The sequence below is a fragment of the Syngnathus scovelli genome, chromosome 20, assembly GCF_024217435.2.
Source record: "Syngnathus scovelli strain Florida chromosome 20, RoL_Ssco_1.2, whole genome shotgun sequence".
Lineage (NCBI taxonomy): Eukaryota > Metazoa > Chordata > Actinopteri > Syngnathiformes > Syngnathidae > Syngnathus > Syngnathus scovelli.
Genome location: NC_090866.1, coordinates 1,701,473 through 1,716,922, shown reverse-complemented (window position 1 = coordinate 1,716,922; position 15,450 = coordinate 1,701,473). Strand labels below are relative to the sequence as shown.

Genomic DNA, 15,450 nt, shown 5'->3' with positions numbered 1-15,450 from the left:
ACAACTGTTTTGCTTTTATTTTGAAAGGTGTCACACTTCCGTGTAGCGTAGGTGTATGTGAGCTGTGCGTGAAGGTGAACAATGCGAAGTAATGCTGCCCGAGAAATAAATGTGTGCTGACCCTCAGAAAAGAAAAGTTGACAAGGAGCGCTGTGTTTTCAACAAGACATGGACTGCCAAGTATTTCTTTACAGAAATGAAAGGTAAAGTCTTGTGCCTGATTTGTGGTACACAGGTCGCTGTGTTTAAAGAATATAATTTAAGTCGCCACTACACGACCAAGCATAAGAAAAAATACATCTGTCTGATAAACAGCGCGCATCAGAGGCTGATGCATTGCTAGCAAAACTGCAAGCCCAACAAGGACTTTTTATCAAACTTCACACCCAGAGATGCAGCGGCTTTGTCATTTGAGGAAAAGTTAAAGAAGTTAAGAATAAATTGTACTGATTAATGATTGTGTTTTTATTTGACCTATACACCACAATTTCACGGAGCTTAATATAAATGTAAACAGAATAATTGTATTCTTCTAATTACCAGCACCAGCTATTTAAAATAAATAATTTAGTGCATTTTACAATGGAAGAAAATTGAGCAGGTTTAAGTTATCGTAGGTGTGGCCCTCTGACACAACTGAGGTTTTCCATTTCGCGCCTTGTAAAAATTAATTGACCAGCCCTGTTCTACACAAAAAATAATATGATAATCAGGGGGTTAAAATAAATCAAAGTGTGGAAAAAAAGAGTAATTTTATAAATTTAATTTAAAGTTGAAATTCAATATTGGTGTTTCGTACACAGTAATTTTACAATATAATTGATATGAATGTTTTTTATTTTCCCATTAGCCTTTTTTAATGTTCAAACTATTCTATGGCACACATAGAATAGGGGGTATAGGGGGCTCTGGAGAGAGATAGTACCTTTGATGGCTGACTGCTGATTCCCTTGGGATTGTCAGGCTCACCGGTTCTCCTCCATCTCCTAATCTATCACACGTGGCTCCAAGCGCCATACCCCGGTCACTCGCTTCAGCAAGCGTGCCAAACCGTGTGAGGGGGTGATGTTAACACAACATCACTGGGCGAATCCCTCTAGCGGGGGCGAACGGCCAAGGCGGAAGAGGATCCAGGAGGAATCCAACGGCTATGTGTTCGGGACCAGGGCGAGCCTCCGAGTGGGAGGACATCGGCTGTGGTCTGGCGTGGAGAGGGATGGGCTCCGCCACGCGACAATGCCCAAGACACACCGCAAGAGAGAACGACAGTTACAAAAAATTCCATACCGGCTCGGTCGTCGCCCGGGTTAAAAAGGACCGCCTCTTCCGTCGAGGGCTGTCAGGGCGGGAGTGGAAAATATGCTACTGATGGATCAAATAAGATCATCCGTGCCAGGACCAACATTGTCATTGGCACATGGAATGTGCGGACCCTCAGGGGTATTGGGAAGTTGGAACAACTGGACCATGAAATGAAACGATACAGATGGAACATCTTAGGTCTATGCGAAGTGCGCTACAAGAATTTTGGAGAAAGAACCACACCAGAGAATCATAAACTCTATTTTAGTGGCAGAGAAGACCGCCATGAACATGGAGTAGGGTTCCTTGTTAACAAAGAGGTCACAGGGGCAGTAATTGCATGCCAACCCATCAACAGCCGGATCATAACCATACGATTGAAATCACTGCCTTTCAACCTCACCATAATACAAGCGTATGCACCAACAACAGACCACCCAGATGAAGAAGTCGAAGACTTTTACCATCAACTACAAAAAGTAATTGACGAAACACCAAAAAAAGACATATTAGTCGTGCAGGGTGACTGGAATGGAAAGATAGGAAAGGATGCCTTCAACGACTGGAAAAGTACATGTGGACCCTACTGTAATGACATCTCAAATGACAGAGGGCTGCGGCTTCTTGAATTTGCCAGCTTGAATGAACTTAAAATCATGAACACTCTGGGGCCACACAAGAAATCAAGAAGAATGACCTGGCTCAGCCCAGGAGGACTTTACCAAAGCGAAATTGACTATATCATGATCCAACAACGCTTCAAATCTAGTGTAAACATCGCAAGGACAAGAACATTCCCAGGAGCAGATATTGGAAGTGACCACAGCCTCGTAATGATGACCTTTTCCCTACGTCTGATAAAGATCCAGAAAGCTGGGGGCACCAGACTAAAATTCAACCTAGAAAAGCTGAAAGATCCTACCATTTTGGAATCCTTCAAGGCCAACATCGGAGGAAAATTTGCACCACTACTCGCATTGAATGAAGATGTAGATGTAGAATCTTTAACACACTCCTTTACCTCAGCTGAAACAGCTAGCGACATTATCGGAAACACCGCCCGAAGAAGAAACCATGGATAACTGACGAAATATTGGAGCTATGTGATAAACGCAGAGAGCTGAGATGGAAAAAGAACACAACAGAGGGCCTGACACAATACAGAAAGACCAACCTACGAGTTAAAAAAGAAATAAACCAAGCGAGAGAAGCGTGGATTGGAGATCAGTGCAAAGATATTGAAGACAGCCTACTCAAAAACAACAGTAAAAGGGCCTTCCAGACAATCAAAGACCTCACCTCCACAAAGCGATCAAGGACCACAATAATACAAGACTCCAAAGGGAATTGCTTAACCGAAGAAGCACAAGTGAGAAAGAGATGGACAGAATACTGCTCCGAACTATACACACATAAAATAAAAGGCAACCCAAAAGTCCTTACTGCCCCTGCAGCAACAAACAATCACAAGGACCCTATACTGCGAGAAGAAATAGTTTCAGCAGTACAGTCACTAAAACCAGGAAAATCACCAGGCGTGGATAACATCACAGCGGAACTGATCAAGGCGGAGGGTGACCCGATCATAGATGCACTTTTACTTATCTGCAACAAAATCTGGACAACAGGCGAGTGGCCAACATCATGGACACAATCACTTATTATCACCCTTCTCAAAAAAGGCAACGTCCAGCTCTGCCAAAACTACGGCACTATCAGCCTCATCAGCCATCCCAGTAAGGTAATGCTAAAAGTTATATTAAGAAGACTAATGCCCCAAGCCGAAAAGATAATAGCAGAAGAACAGGCTGGATTCAGACCAGGTCGCAGCACCACAGAGCAAATATTCAATCTTCGGATACTGTGCGAAAAGTACCAGCAACACCAACAGGATCTCTACCACGTATTCATCGACTTTAAGAAGGCATTCGACCGCGTGTGGCATGAAGCGCTTTGGGCAACCATGAAACTCTATAACATCAATGAGAATATAATTGCAGTCATTGAGAACTTATACAAGACAGCCACAAGTGCGGTATACCTACAAAACAACATAGGAGAGTGGTTTAGGACAACAATAGGAGTGCGTCAAGGTTGCTTGCTATCCCCCATGCTCTTCAACATCTTCCTTGAAAGAATAATGTCAGAGGCCCTTGAACAACATGAAGGCTCAGTAAGCATTGGAGGCAGAAAGATCACCAATCTCCGCTTTGCGGATGATATTGATGGTCTTGCCGGCGACGAACAAGAACTAGTCGACCTGATCCACCGATTAGAAGAGACAGCCACAGACTATGGCATGGAGATAAGTGCAGAAAAAACAAAACTAATGACCAACAACCCCAACGGATTCACCGGAGACATCAAGATTAACAACCAGACCCTAGAGGTAGTCAACAACTTTAAATACCTAGGTGCTGTGGTCTCAGATGAAGGATCTAAACCCGAAATACTTGCCAGGATTGCCCAAACTACAAATGCAATGACCAAGCTGAAGACCATCTGGAACAACAAAAATATCTCTACCAGCTCGAAGATCAGACTAATGCGCTCCCTAGTAATCTCAATCTTTCTATATGCTTGTGAATCCTGGACCCTAACAGCAGACACTGAAAAGCGAATCAAGGCACTGGAAATGCGATGCTACAGAAGACTCTTTGGAATATCTTACAAAGACCACATCACAAACGAAGAGGTAAAATCACGTGTAAAGAGTGCAATCGGACCATACGTCGACCTACTAACGACAGTCAAAAGGCGGAAACTGGAATGGTACGGCCATGTCACAAGATCAACAGGACTTGCCAAGGAGATCCTGCAAGGCACAGTGAACGGAGGCAGAAAGAGAGGGAGACAGAAAAAGAGATGGGAGGACAACATAAAGGATTGGACAGGCCTAAAAACATACGAGTTATTGAGAACAGCGGAGAACAGAGTGGAATGGAGAAAACTGACTGTCAAATCCTCAGCGGTGCCCCAACGGACAAAGGTCTAAGGGATTGGAAGTGGAAGTGGAAAAAGTGGATGGCACACACTAAGAATAAAATACATTTTAATTCCAACAAAAGGAGGAGGAAGACTGATGGATAAAACTGATTTTTTTAGGGAGGACGCGATGAGTCAACGGTGGATCGTAACTACAAACGGAGCGATCAAACAGGAAAACGAGAGGGAAGTTTGTCCGCCGCTCCTGCACATAGTATGAGATTTGAGACATGATGTGTCATTGACATTTTTTTTCATGCGAGAACTTCTATCAATCAATCAATCACTATGCCAGTGCCACTTGAATTTCTTACAAGTCACGAAACATTCAGTATTATTCTAAGCCACATTGAACTTTGACACTAGGATGATAATGACAACTTAGAAAAATTAACATTCAAATTAAGCATATGTATCAGCATACAGTTACTTTCAATAGTTATTTATATCAAGCACATTCAATTGATCACTTAATATTAACAAAACAAATCTCATATATTTAACAAATCACCAGCAATATATGTTGATAACATTCCTATAACTAACGTGTGTTCTACACGATTCCTTGGCATTACGATTGATGGATCATTGTCCTGGAAATCTCATATCATGACTATTTCCACAAAAATGGCCAAGAGCATTGGTATTGTACGTAAAACCCGTCATCTAATCAGCCCCGAGGTAGCCACCATGCTATTCAATGATCTATCCGTATATTTACTATTGTAATATCGCTTGGGCTAGTACTCACCAGACCAAACTTGAGCCTATATATCGTCTGCAGAAACTAACTCTATGAGTAATATGTTGTGTACATCCGAAACATTCATCTCAGCCTCTTCTTACTCGGCTAGGTATCCTCACTGCTTTTCAAGTCAATCATCTACAAATTGGTCTCTTTGTTCATGGCTCATTGGGGAGAACCATTCCCCTATTTTTTTCGAGAGGGGCTGGACTATCTTCCACTCTAGAGTTGCCCACGGTGAGAGGCGTCGAGCAGGTGCGGGCATACTTATTGCCCCCCCGGCTGGGCGCCTGCACATTGGGGTTCACCCCGGTGAAGGAGAGGGTAGCCTCCCTCCACCTTCGGGTGGGGGGACGGGTCCTGACTGTTGTTTGTGTCTATGCACCAAACGGCAGCTCAGAGTACCCACCCTTCTTGGGGTCCCTGGAGGAAGTGCTGGAGAGCGCTCCTTCCGGGGGCTCCATCGTTCTACTGGGTGACTTCAATGCGTGCCCACGTGAGTGGGCAATGACAGTGAGACCTGGAAGGGAGTGAGTGGGAGGAACGCCCCCCCGATCTGAACCCGAGCCGTGTTCTATTGTTGGACTTCTGTGCTCAACACGGATTTTCTATAATGAACACCATGTTCAAACATAAGGGTGTCCATGTGTGCACTTGGTCCAGGACACCCTAAGTCGCAGTTCGATGATCAACTTTGTAGTCGTGTCATCGGATTTGCGGCCGCATGTTTTGGATACTCGGGTGAAGAGAGGGGCGGAGCTTTCAACTGATCACTACCTGGTGGTGGGTTGGCTCCAATGGTGGGGGAAGATGGCTTTTTGAGCATTTTGGGTTGCCGACCCCTGGCTTAACACGTGAAAGGTCCCCAGTTCGAGACTTGGTGGAAACAGCTTCTTCTACTATTTCTTGTCATTGTAGGTTCCTTTGCAATGTCCATGACACATTTAAATTATTTTGCGCTGCAATTATGTTGTGGTACCTGATTTGAGACTGAGTGAAAACTGGCTTCTTTCACTCACTTTAGATGGAACCATGCTGACTCTGTTAGATTCCATTTGGTAGTTCTTAGCTGTGTCTAAATTCACATCACGTGTCACATAAATGCAGCCTGTAAATGATGCGCATGTGACATTGGCTTGTCGAAAATGTCAGAGCACAGGAGACAGCTGTGTTTCAAAGTAGGCCTCATTCAATAGTTGAAACCGAGACCTCTTGCGCCCTAAGCGAGAATTATGCCCCTCGACCAATGAGCCCCGTATCAAATTAGCTGACTCCGTTACATTCTGATTGGTAGCAAATATGACATGGACCTGAGGACTGCATTTCGGTGATTAATGAATTTTTATAAATATCATGGCCAGTTTGCGCGTATCCTTTCAGGGTCATAATTGTATGTCTACCGCTGCCTTGTGGCAGCCAGGCCTAAAAAAAGATAGGAATGCCTGAGGCAGTTTCACCAAGATTAGGAAAACTTTATGAAATAAAGTTGATATTAAAACATAGGTGGCAACAGTGAACAACGGACAAATTCAGCAAGGTAATTTAATTAGCAGTGACCCAGATTTTTTCCGGCGATGCTGCGGCCACAACGCTATACGAGTTTAGGGTCTTTTCTTTAGGATCTTCAACCAGGACACCCTGGCATACCATGAAAGATTGTTGATGTTAAAATATTGGTGGAACTATCAGACTGCGCAGATCCGATGATCCCAAAGACTTGAGATGAGACAACATTGGAAAAACTTCTTTGTTGATAGTGTCTGTAAGTCACTTCAACGCATAAGTTTGAAGTGTGCATAGCTAATGTTGACAGAAAAATGGCATATAAGCTAACCAGGAATTGAAACTCTTCTGTTTCGTAGTCAGATGCATTTGTAAGGGATCAGACAGTATAGCCAAGTGCGTAGCAACAGAGACTTTATTGTGGGGGGGAAGATAGGAATAGCTGGCGCTGGAGCGGCGATCTGGCTGGGGTGGACAAGCAATTCTGCGGGTTTTCCGAATTGTTAAGCGAGTCAGGTTCTCAGGGACTGATGAGCGAAGCAGCATCACGGGATAGACTGACACTCGGGTCTGTGCTGGCAGCGCTGATATAGCGCTGTCAATGAGCCCGTGGCAGGTGGCGGCGATTCCGCTGACAGGGGGGCGTGTTCGTGTCGCAGGTGGCGCCAGCACGTGACAGAACCCCCTCCCCACACACACAAGGGACGGCTCCCGACGTCACCAGGAACCAAAACAAAAAAAAAAAAAAAAAAAAGGAAGGCAACCCCCCTGACGACCAGGCACTCCGCCAAAACGTCCGACTCTTCGCCGGACGCAGGATCGCCGGACGCAAGCGCAGAAGACCCCGGTGCCGGCGGACAACGCCTCCCCGAACCCTCACCCCTGGTCCCCTCGTTCCTCCTTGGGCGCCCTCGCCGAGGACCTGGTTGGTCCGGATGACAGCGATGGAACTCCGTGATGAGCGAACAGTCGAGTATCCAGCGGCTCGGAACCCAGGAGCGTTGCGCGTCGTCATAACCCTCCCAATTCACGAGGTATTGGAGGCCACGACCGCGCCGCTGCGATCGGAGCAAGCAGCGGACAGCATAAGCCGGACCCCCATCGACAAGCTGGGGCGGCGGCGGCGGAAAGGGCGCCGGCATCGGAACAGGCGCCGGTACCAACGCGCTGTCAAATATGGGCCGCACACAGGACACGTGGAACATGGGGTGAACCTTCATGGACTCTGGAAGGACAAGACGGACGGCGGACGGGCCAATCACCTTCTGGATAGGGAACGGTCCAACAAAGCGGGGCGCCAGCTTGTGGGATCCCGCTCACAGCGGCAAATCCCGCGTTGAGAGCCACACACGCTGGCCCACTCTGTACTCCGGAGCCGGCGTCCGGCACTTGTTCGCCTAGCGGGCGTAGCCTGAAACAGAGCGGAGAAGAGTGATCCGGGCCCTCGCCCAGGCTCGATGACAACGGCGGACACAAGCCTGAGCTGACGGGCACGCCGCACCACGCTCCTGGTGGGCGAACAAGGGTGGCTGGTACCCGAAAACGCAGTGGAAAGGCGAAAGTCCCGTGGCCGAGCTGGGGAGGGAATTGTGAGCATACTCTACCCAGGGAAGCTGTTGGACCCACCCGCACTGGTCCCCGGCGGCCATGCATCGGAGGGACCTGCCCAGTTCCTGGTTCAGGCGCTCCGCTTGACCATTGGACTGAGGGTGAAACCCCGAAAAGAGGCTGGCCGTAGTGCCGAGGGGTCGGCAGAACTCCGCCCAGAAGGTAGAAGCGAATTGTGTACCTCGGTCTGACATGATGTCTTGTGGGAAACCGTGGTGACGAAACACCTCCCGCGCCATGATGGACGCAGTCTGCTTTGCAGATGGTAGCTTAGGCAGAGGGATGAAATGTGTCATCTTGCTGAAACGGTCCACCACCGTGAGGACCACCGTGTTTCCTTCCGAGGGGGGGAGGCCCGTGACAAAGTCGATCGACAGGTGAGACCAGGGACGCCGGGGAACCGGCAAGGGTTGAAGCAGCCCGGCCGGAGGACGAGTAGGCGTCTTACAGCGGTTACAAATCGAGCAGGCTCTGATGCAATGGCTGGTGTCCACTTGCCAGGTGGGCCACCAGAAATGCTCTACCACCACGTACCTCGTGCGTGCAGCTCTGGGATGACAGGCCAGGTGTGAGTCATGCGCCGGGCAGTTGCTGGGGCCGGGTTGATAGCGTGAGGCGGCTTCCACTTGGCGTTCAATCTCCCATGAAAGAGCCGCCACCCAAACCGAGCTCGGGAGGATAGTGGGAGGCGGACCCTGTCCCTCCTCCCCACCAGGAAACAAACGCAACAGGGCGTCCGCCTTTGCTTTACGGGAACCCGGTCTGTAAGTAAGCGAGAACTCAAACCGGTCAAAGAACGGGGCCCACCGTGCTTGTCTCATGTTCAGTCTCTTGGCCGATCTCAGATACTCCAAGTTGCGGTGGTCGGTCCAGACAATGAACGGAGTGGTGGCGCCCTCCAGCCAATGCCGCCACTCCTCCAAGGCCAACTTGACGGCAAGGAGCTCCCGATTTCCGATGTCATAGTTCTGTTCTGAGGCTGACAAGCGGCGAGAAGAGGAGGCGCACGGGTGGAGACGATCGTCTTGGCGGCTACGTTGGGACAACACTGCCCCGACACCCACGTTCGAGGCGTCCACCTCGACCACGAACTGTATGTCGGGATCGGGGACTCAGAGGATGGGAGCGGATGTGAACCTCGTCTTAAGCTCCTGAAATGCCTGTTCTGCCCGTTCCGTCCATTTGTACGGGGAGGGGGGGGCTGGTAAGGGAGGTGAAGGGCGCGGCCACCGTGCTGTATCCACCGATAAAACGGCGATAAAAGTTCGCGAATCCGAAGAACTGTTGCCGCCGCTTGCGTGTTTCGGGAACAGGCCATGACGTGACCGCTTGCACCTTCCCAGGGTCCATTTCGATGGATCCCTCACGCACCACGTAGCCGAGGAATTTGACAGAGAGGGTGTGGAACTTGGACTTCTCTGCCTTCACGTAGAGTGAATTCCCCTGGAGGCGGCGCAGCACCGCCCAAACATGCCTGATGTGCTCAGGGAGCGAGCGGGAGAAGATGAGGATGTCGTCCAAATAAACGAACAAGAATTTGTCCAGCATGTCTCGTAAAACATCATTTATCAAGGACTGGAAAACCGCTGGGGCGTTGGTGAACCCAAACGGAACCACCGAGTACTCGTAGTGTCCGCTCGGGGTGTTGAAAGCTGTCTTCCACTCGTCTCCCTCCCGGATGCGGATCAGGTGGTAGGCGTTGCGAAGATCCAGTTTTGGGAAGATGGTGGCACCCTGAAGGCTCTCGAAGGCGGAAGAAAGAAGAAGCAGAGGGTATCGTTTTTTTACAGTGATCTCGTTTATTCCCCGGTAGTCGACGCACGGACGGAGCATGCCCTCCTTCTTCTTCACGAAGAAGAAACCCGCTCCAGTAGGTGAAGAGGACAGCTGTATGATACCGGCCGCCAGGGACTCCCGGATGTATTCCTCCATAGCCCGGTGCTCAGGAGCGGACAGGGAGTAGACGCGTCCCTTGGGAGGGAAGGTGCCGGGCAACAGATCGATGGCGCAATCGTAGGACCGGTGTGGGGGAAGAGAAGTTGCCCTGGCTTTATTAAAAACCTCTTTGAGTTCGTGATACAATTCTGGTACATTGGAGATGTCGGGACTGTGCCTGGGCGGGGCTCTCCTGAGTGGGCTGGTGGCCGCCTTCAGGCACACCCGATGGCAGCGTTCACTCCACTGCCGAACAACCCCCACTTCCCAGTCCAGCACCAGGTTGTGCTGCCGCAACCAAGGGTGCCCCAGTATGAACCACCGTCCTGGGAGGGAAAGAAGAGAAAACTGGATGGTTTCGTGGCGATTGCCGGAGAGCAATAACTTAACTGGTTCCGTCACAAAAGCCACCTCGCCGATCAGACAGCCATCAATGGCACATGCGGGAATGCACAGGCTCGGAGGCAAGAAGTCGATGCCCCACTGACGTGCTAGGCTGCTGATGGTGGTCTCGGCTCGCTCCAGTCGGCTCAATGCCGTCTCGTCGTTCGCTGGCTGCATAGCGTGGTCAGTCTGTACTGTAAGGGATCAGACAGTACAGCCAACTGCGTAGCGACAGAGACTTTATTGTGGGGGGCAAGATGGGAATAGCTGGCGCTGGAGCGGCAATCTGGCTGGGGTGGACAAGCAATTCTGCGGGTTTTCCGAATTGTTAGGCGAGTCAGTTTCTCAGGGACTGATGAGCGAAGCAGCATCACGGGACAGACTGACACTCGGGTCTGCACTGGCGGAGCTGACCGGTTCCCTCGCCTTGGCCTCGCAGCCGCGACCCCTCTGGGAGGTCCGCTCCCTCGTGCTCGTCGGAACCAACGACCGTCGCCGTGCCAGCCTCATGGTGAGAATCTGCACGTGCTCCAAATGTGTGCCCAGGACGCTGCTCACACGTTTGCCTGTTTTGTGATGTTCTACCGATTCACGACCACAGTCCATTGGGCGCCGTTGAACTTGACTGCCCTTACACCTGTTTATGGACCCCGTGAAGGCTATTTTGTGTGTTTAAGAGTGTTCTTTGGTATTGAGGGGGGCTGTTACCTTTTTCCTTTGTCTTGTTGCTTTGCTTTGATGGCTTTTAACTTTCACACTTACTGGCTTTCTTTGTGGCGCCGTTGTGTGGCAGCCTTATAGGAGCCTATTGAGTTCCTTTCATGTCATCTGTGTGTCTTTTCTATATATTTTATATGGTATGAATACTGCTGGGGCCTGAATTTCCCCACCCCCGTGATCAATAAAGTTTCAATCAATCAAGCAATCAATCAAGCAATCAATCAATAAACTATATACCAAATAACTAACATAAATGCCAAATTTATCGGACCACCCGTGTCACTCCAAATTATTAAATTCATCGAAATCTTTATCCTCTGTGTGAAGTGACATCATGCATAAATGATAACTGGCCCAAAAAACAACCTTCTGAGGATGCAGCCTGTGAATTTGGTCACAGCTAGTGACCACTTTTTTGCAAAATCAGTTCTCATGCTAGCAGTGAAGCTTCAACACCTACCGCTAATTAAAAATTCAAACACACTACTATCAAGCAAGGTTAGCAGATGTAGATGTCTGTCAGACCCTAGTGGGAATTTAACTCACACCCTCTGATTTACAATTGTAGTGCTCATGTTACGAAGCTACGCGGCCTTGCTTGGCAAAACTGTGTCAACCTTTGAACCAAAAGAAACTCTTGAAAATGTAGTCTAGCCAGCACTCTAGGCCAGTTATTTTCAACCAGTGTGCACACATTTGTGTGCCATGAGAAACTATAAATTTTCCCTTAACGTCCCCAAAGACAACAACAACTCATTACACAACTGCTGGTCACCAGTACCATGGACAAGATACGTGTAATTACACCCTCAACTATTATAAATTCACCTTGCACAGCAAATGTTAAGTATATTATCAGGGTTCAGTGAGAATTGAACTAAAGTGCTGTTCTGAGCGTCGAAGCGAGCATATCTTTTATATGGTATGAATACTGCTGGGGCCTGAATTTCCCCACCCTCGGGATCAATAAATTTTCAATCAATCAATAAACTATATACCAAATAACTACCGTAATTTCCGGGCTATAAGCCGCACCGGACTATAAGCCGCACCAGCTAAAATTCAGGGATATTTTAGTTTTTTCTTACATAAGCCGCACCGGACTATAAGCCGCACGTGCACATGAGTTTTTTACAAAGAAAGACAGTACACAGAAAGCCGTAAAAATCCATAAATACGCCGCGCCGCCATTTAAGCCTCAGGGTTCAAAGTAACCTTCTGAATAAAATGCATTAAAAGTTCACATTCATTACAACTTGTTTTTGGTGAGCAAAATGTCAGAAGAATTGAATTTAAATGCTGATTGATTGGGTTTTAATACAATGCAGATGGTCCAAACAGCGCCACTGCTTTGTGTAATCTCTGAGTCACATGGCAGAGTATGAAAAAGGGTTTAGAGCCCTTTGACGCAGGTCACCTAGCGTGCATTCCTACTAAAGCTCATAATAGTCACAAGCAACACAGACAGAATAAGCAGCAGCCATAGTAGTGTTTCAAAATAGTATTTTTGTTGTTGTTTTGTTCTTCAAGATAGCGCAAAACAGTGGTCCACAGCCTTTTTGCGAGTGTATAAAAGGGATCAAATCATCACAAAAATCACGAAAAAATCGTATATAAGCCGCACCTGACTATAAGACGCAGGGTTCAAAATTTTGGAAAAAAGTCGCGGCTTATAGTCCGGAAATTACGGTAACATAAATACCAAGTTTACAGTACCATGGACAAGATACGTGGAATTTCACCCTCAACTATTATAAATTCAGCTTGCACAGCAAATGTTAAGTACATTATCAGGATTCAGTGAGGATTGAAGTCAGAACCCCTTGTTTAGTAGACCAGTACTCTAACTACTGAGCTACAAGGCCTGTTCTATGGCTGTTACTAATAAACTATAAACTATTCATGTATAATATTGTGAAATTTAATCAGGATGTGTCACAAATCAACAGGCACGTTTAACTACCATTCTACTATTCTGCGAGCAAGCAAAGCTAGATAGCTTGGCCAAGTTTGAGAACCAGTTAGTGTGCTCGAACCTCATAGCTGGTTGAAGCGCTGGTCTTGGAAAGCAGGATCGAGTCCTGATTTTGATTCTCCTATATGTACAAGTTTGAATGTGACAACAGCCAGGAACAGCCATGCCTAACGAGCAAAAGGACAAGGTGTGTCCTTTCATTAAAAAAAATGTGGCCAAAGATTCTCTCGGAAAGGACATTTAAAAACACATGCAAGAACGCACACAGGTAAGAAACCTTTTTCCTGCTCAGTTTGTGGCCAATATTGTCTCAGAAAAGTCACTTAAAAATAAACACAAGAACACACACAGGTGAGAAACCTTTATCCTGGCCCAAGATCGTTAGGGTTCACAAATTATCTTGATCGTATGATTTATGTTGGAATGTAGACTATATTGATTAACCAGTTGCTGAGGGGAACAAACTTCTTCTGTTTGTTCCCACAACATCGTAAACAAAGTGCTAAGACCTCTGCACTGGTTGACCAGCTGCAGATGAAGCAATCAAGTTGTTCTGTTTCCCCCAACATCATAAAACACCCCCTGATCTGATTTGACCAGATGTTGGGGGTTCACCTAACCTGTCCACTCCCCCCCCCCCCTGTTTTCTCTCAATGAATATGCCCTTACAAGAGGTCTAAGTCAGACTACCTTCAAGCATCACTGTACCACACAGTGTGCAGATGGCTTTCTCCGCTTGCAGGCGTAACATGGCCAAACTGTCTTACGTGTGGTTCTTGCAAAGAAGTTAGAGTGAGCAACACTCTAACAAAGATTCTCTCAGAAGGGTGACTTAAACACACACACAAAATCCCACACTGGTGAGAACCCTTTTTTTCTGCTTCAATTTGCGGCCAAAGAATCTCTCAGAAGATAAACGTAAAAACACATGCAAGAACACACACAGGTGAAAAACCTTTTCCCTGTTCAGTTTGTGGCCAACGATTCTCAGAGAATGGAAGCTTAAAAAGACACAAAATAACCCACACTGGTGAGAAAAAACTTTTTCCTGCTCAGTTTGTGGTCAAAGATTCTCAGAGAAGGGACAGTTCAAAACACATAGAAGAACACACACAGTTGAGAAGCTTTTTTCCTGTTCAATTTGTGGCCAAATATTCTCTCAGAAGGTAAACTTAAAATCACATGCAAGAACACACACAGGTGAAAAACATTTTTCCTGTTCACTTTGTGGCCAAAGATTCTCTCTGACGAGAAACTTCAAAATCCACTATTTGTCGGACCCCACAAGTGGTGTCCAAATATGCAAGGCCTGGAAGTGTTCTATCTGACTTGGTCTGCAAACCCTGATTTTGATTGGCCAACAACGGCACCAGCAAATAGAGCAGCAACAGCAAGAAATGTCACAAATGCTGGGCAGCCTCCAAGAGCTGTCATTCCATAATTCACCCGGAGACACTGCCTCGGTTGCGCCAGCTCCCGTGTCCACTCCTACGCCAGTCCCAGAAGCCAGACAACTCGTTGATGTTCCGGAGCCCCACCTGGGTGACCTCGAGAAGTTCAGCGGTGATCCCAAGTACGTCCGGGCTTTCGTGACAGACTGCCGCATCATGTTCAGTTTTCATCCAGTCACCTTTGCTTCCGAACCAGCCAAGGTGGGGTTCGCTTTGAGCCACCTCACGGGTGAGGCACGGCTGTGGGGCCTGGCCGAGTATGAACGAGGATCCTCTGCATGTGACACATTCAAAGCCTTCACGGATGAACTGCTTCGGCTGTTTGATCTGGGCTCCGCTGCCGAGGATGCAGCTGAGGAGCTGGCTGCCGAATACGCCCTAAAGTTCCAGACGTTGGCAGGAAGCAGTCATTGGAACACCCCGGCCGTGGTAAGCACCTTCCTCCCCGGGCTCGCAGACTATATGAAGGACGGGATGGTGGCATAAGATCGCCCTCGAACCCTGGAGGAGGCGATGGTCCTCGCAGCCCGAATTGATCGGCAGATCCGAACATGGCGGCGCGAGCGTGAGCAGAGAGCGACGCGTGAAACACACCGCCATTTCCCCTCATCAGGGTCAGAGCCACTGACCACACTATCAGCTGAGCCAAAGGAGCCGCGGAGGAATGCACTCGACGCCTCACGCTGGGCTTATATTGTGGGAAGGAGGGTCATCGGGCGATTCAATGTCCGTTAGAAGACCAAGAGCTCACGTGTCATCAGGGAATCCTGTGCTGGACTGGGAGGTGGGAATTGTACGGCAGTGGAGCGATCGCTGCCACCGTCTTTGCCTGAAGGCACTAG

The 15,450-nt window shown here is 48.1% G+C and overlaps 1 long non-coding RNA gene across 1 annotated transcript in view; it reads left to right on the top strand.

Annotated features, from left to right (window-relative positions):
• Positions 1–15,450, top strand: part of LOC137839769 (uncharacterized) — a 203,226-nt gene that overhangs the window by 70,357 nt on the left and 117,419 nt on the right. The window lies entirely within an intron of this gene.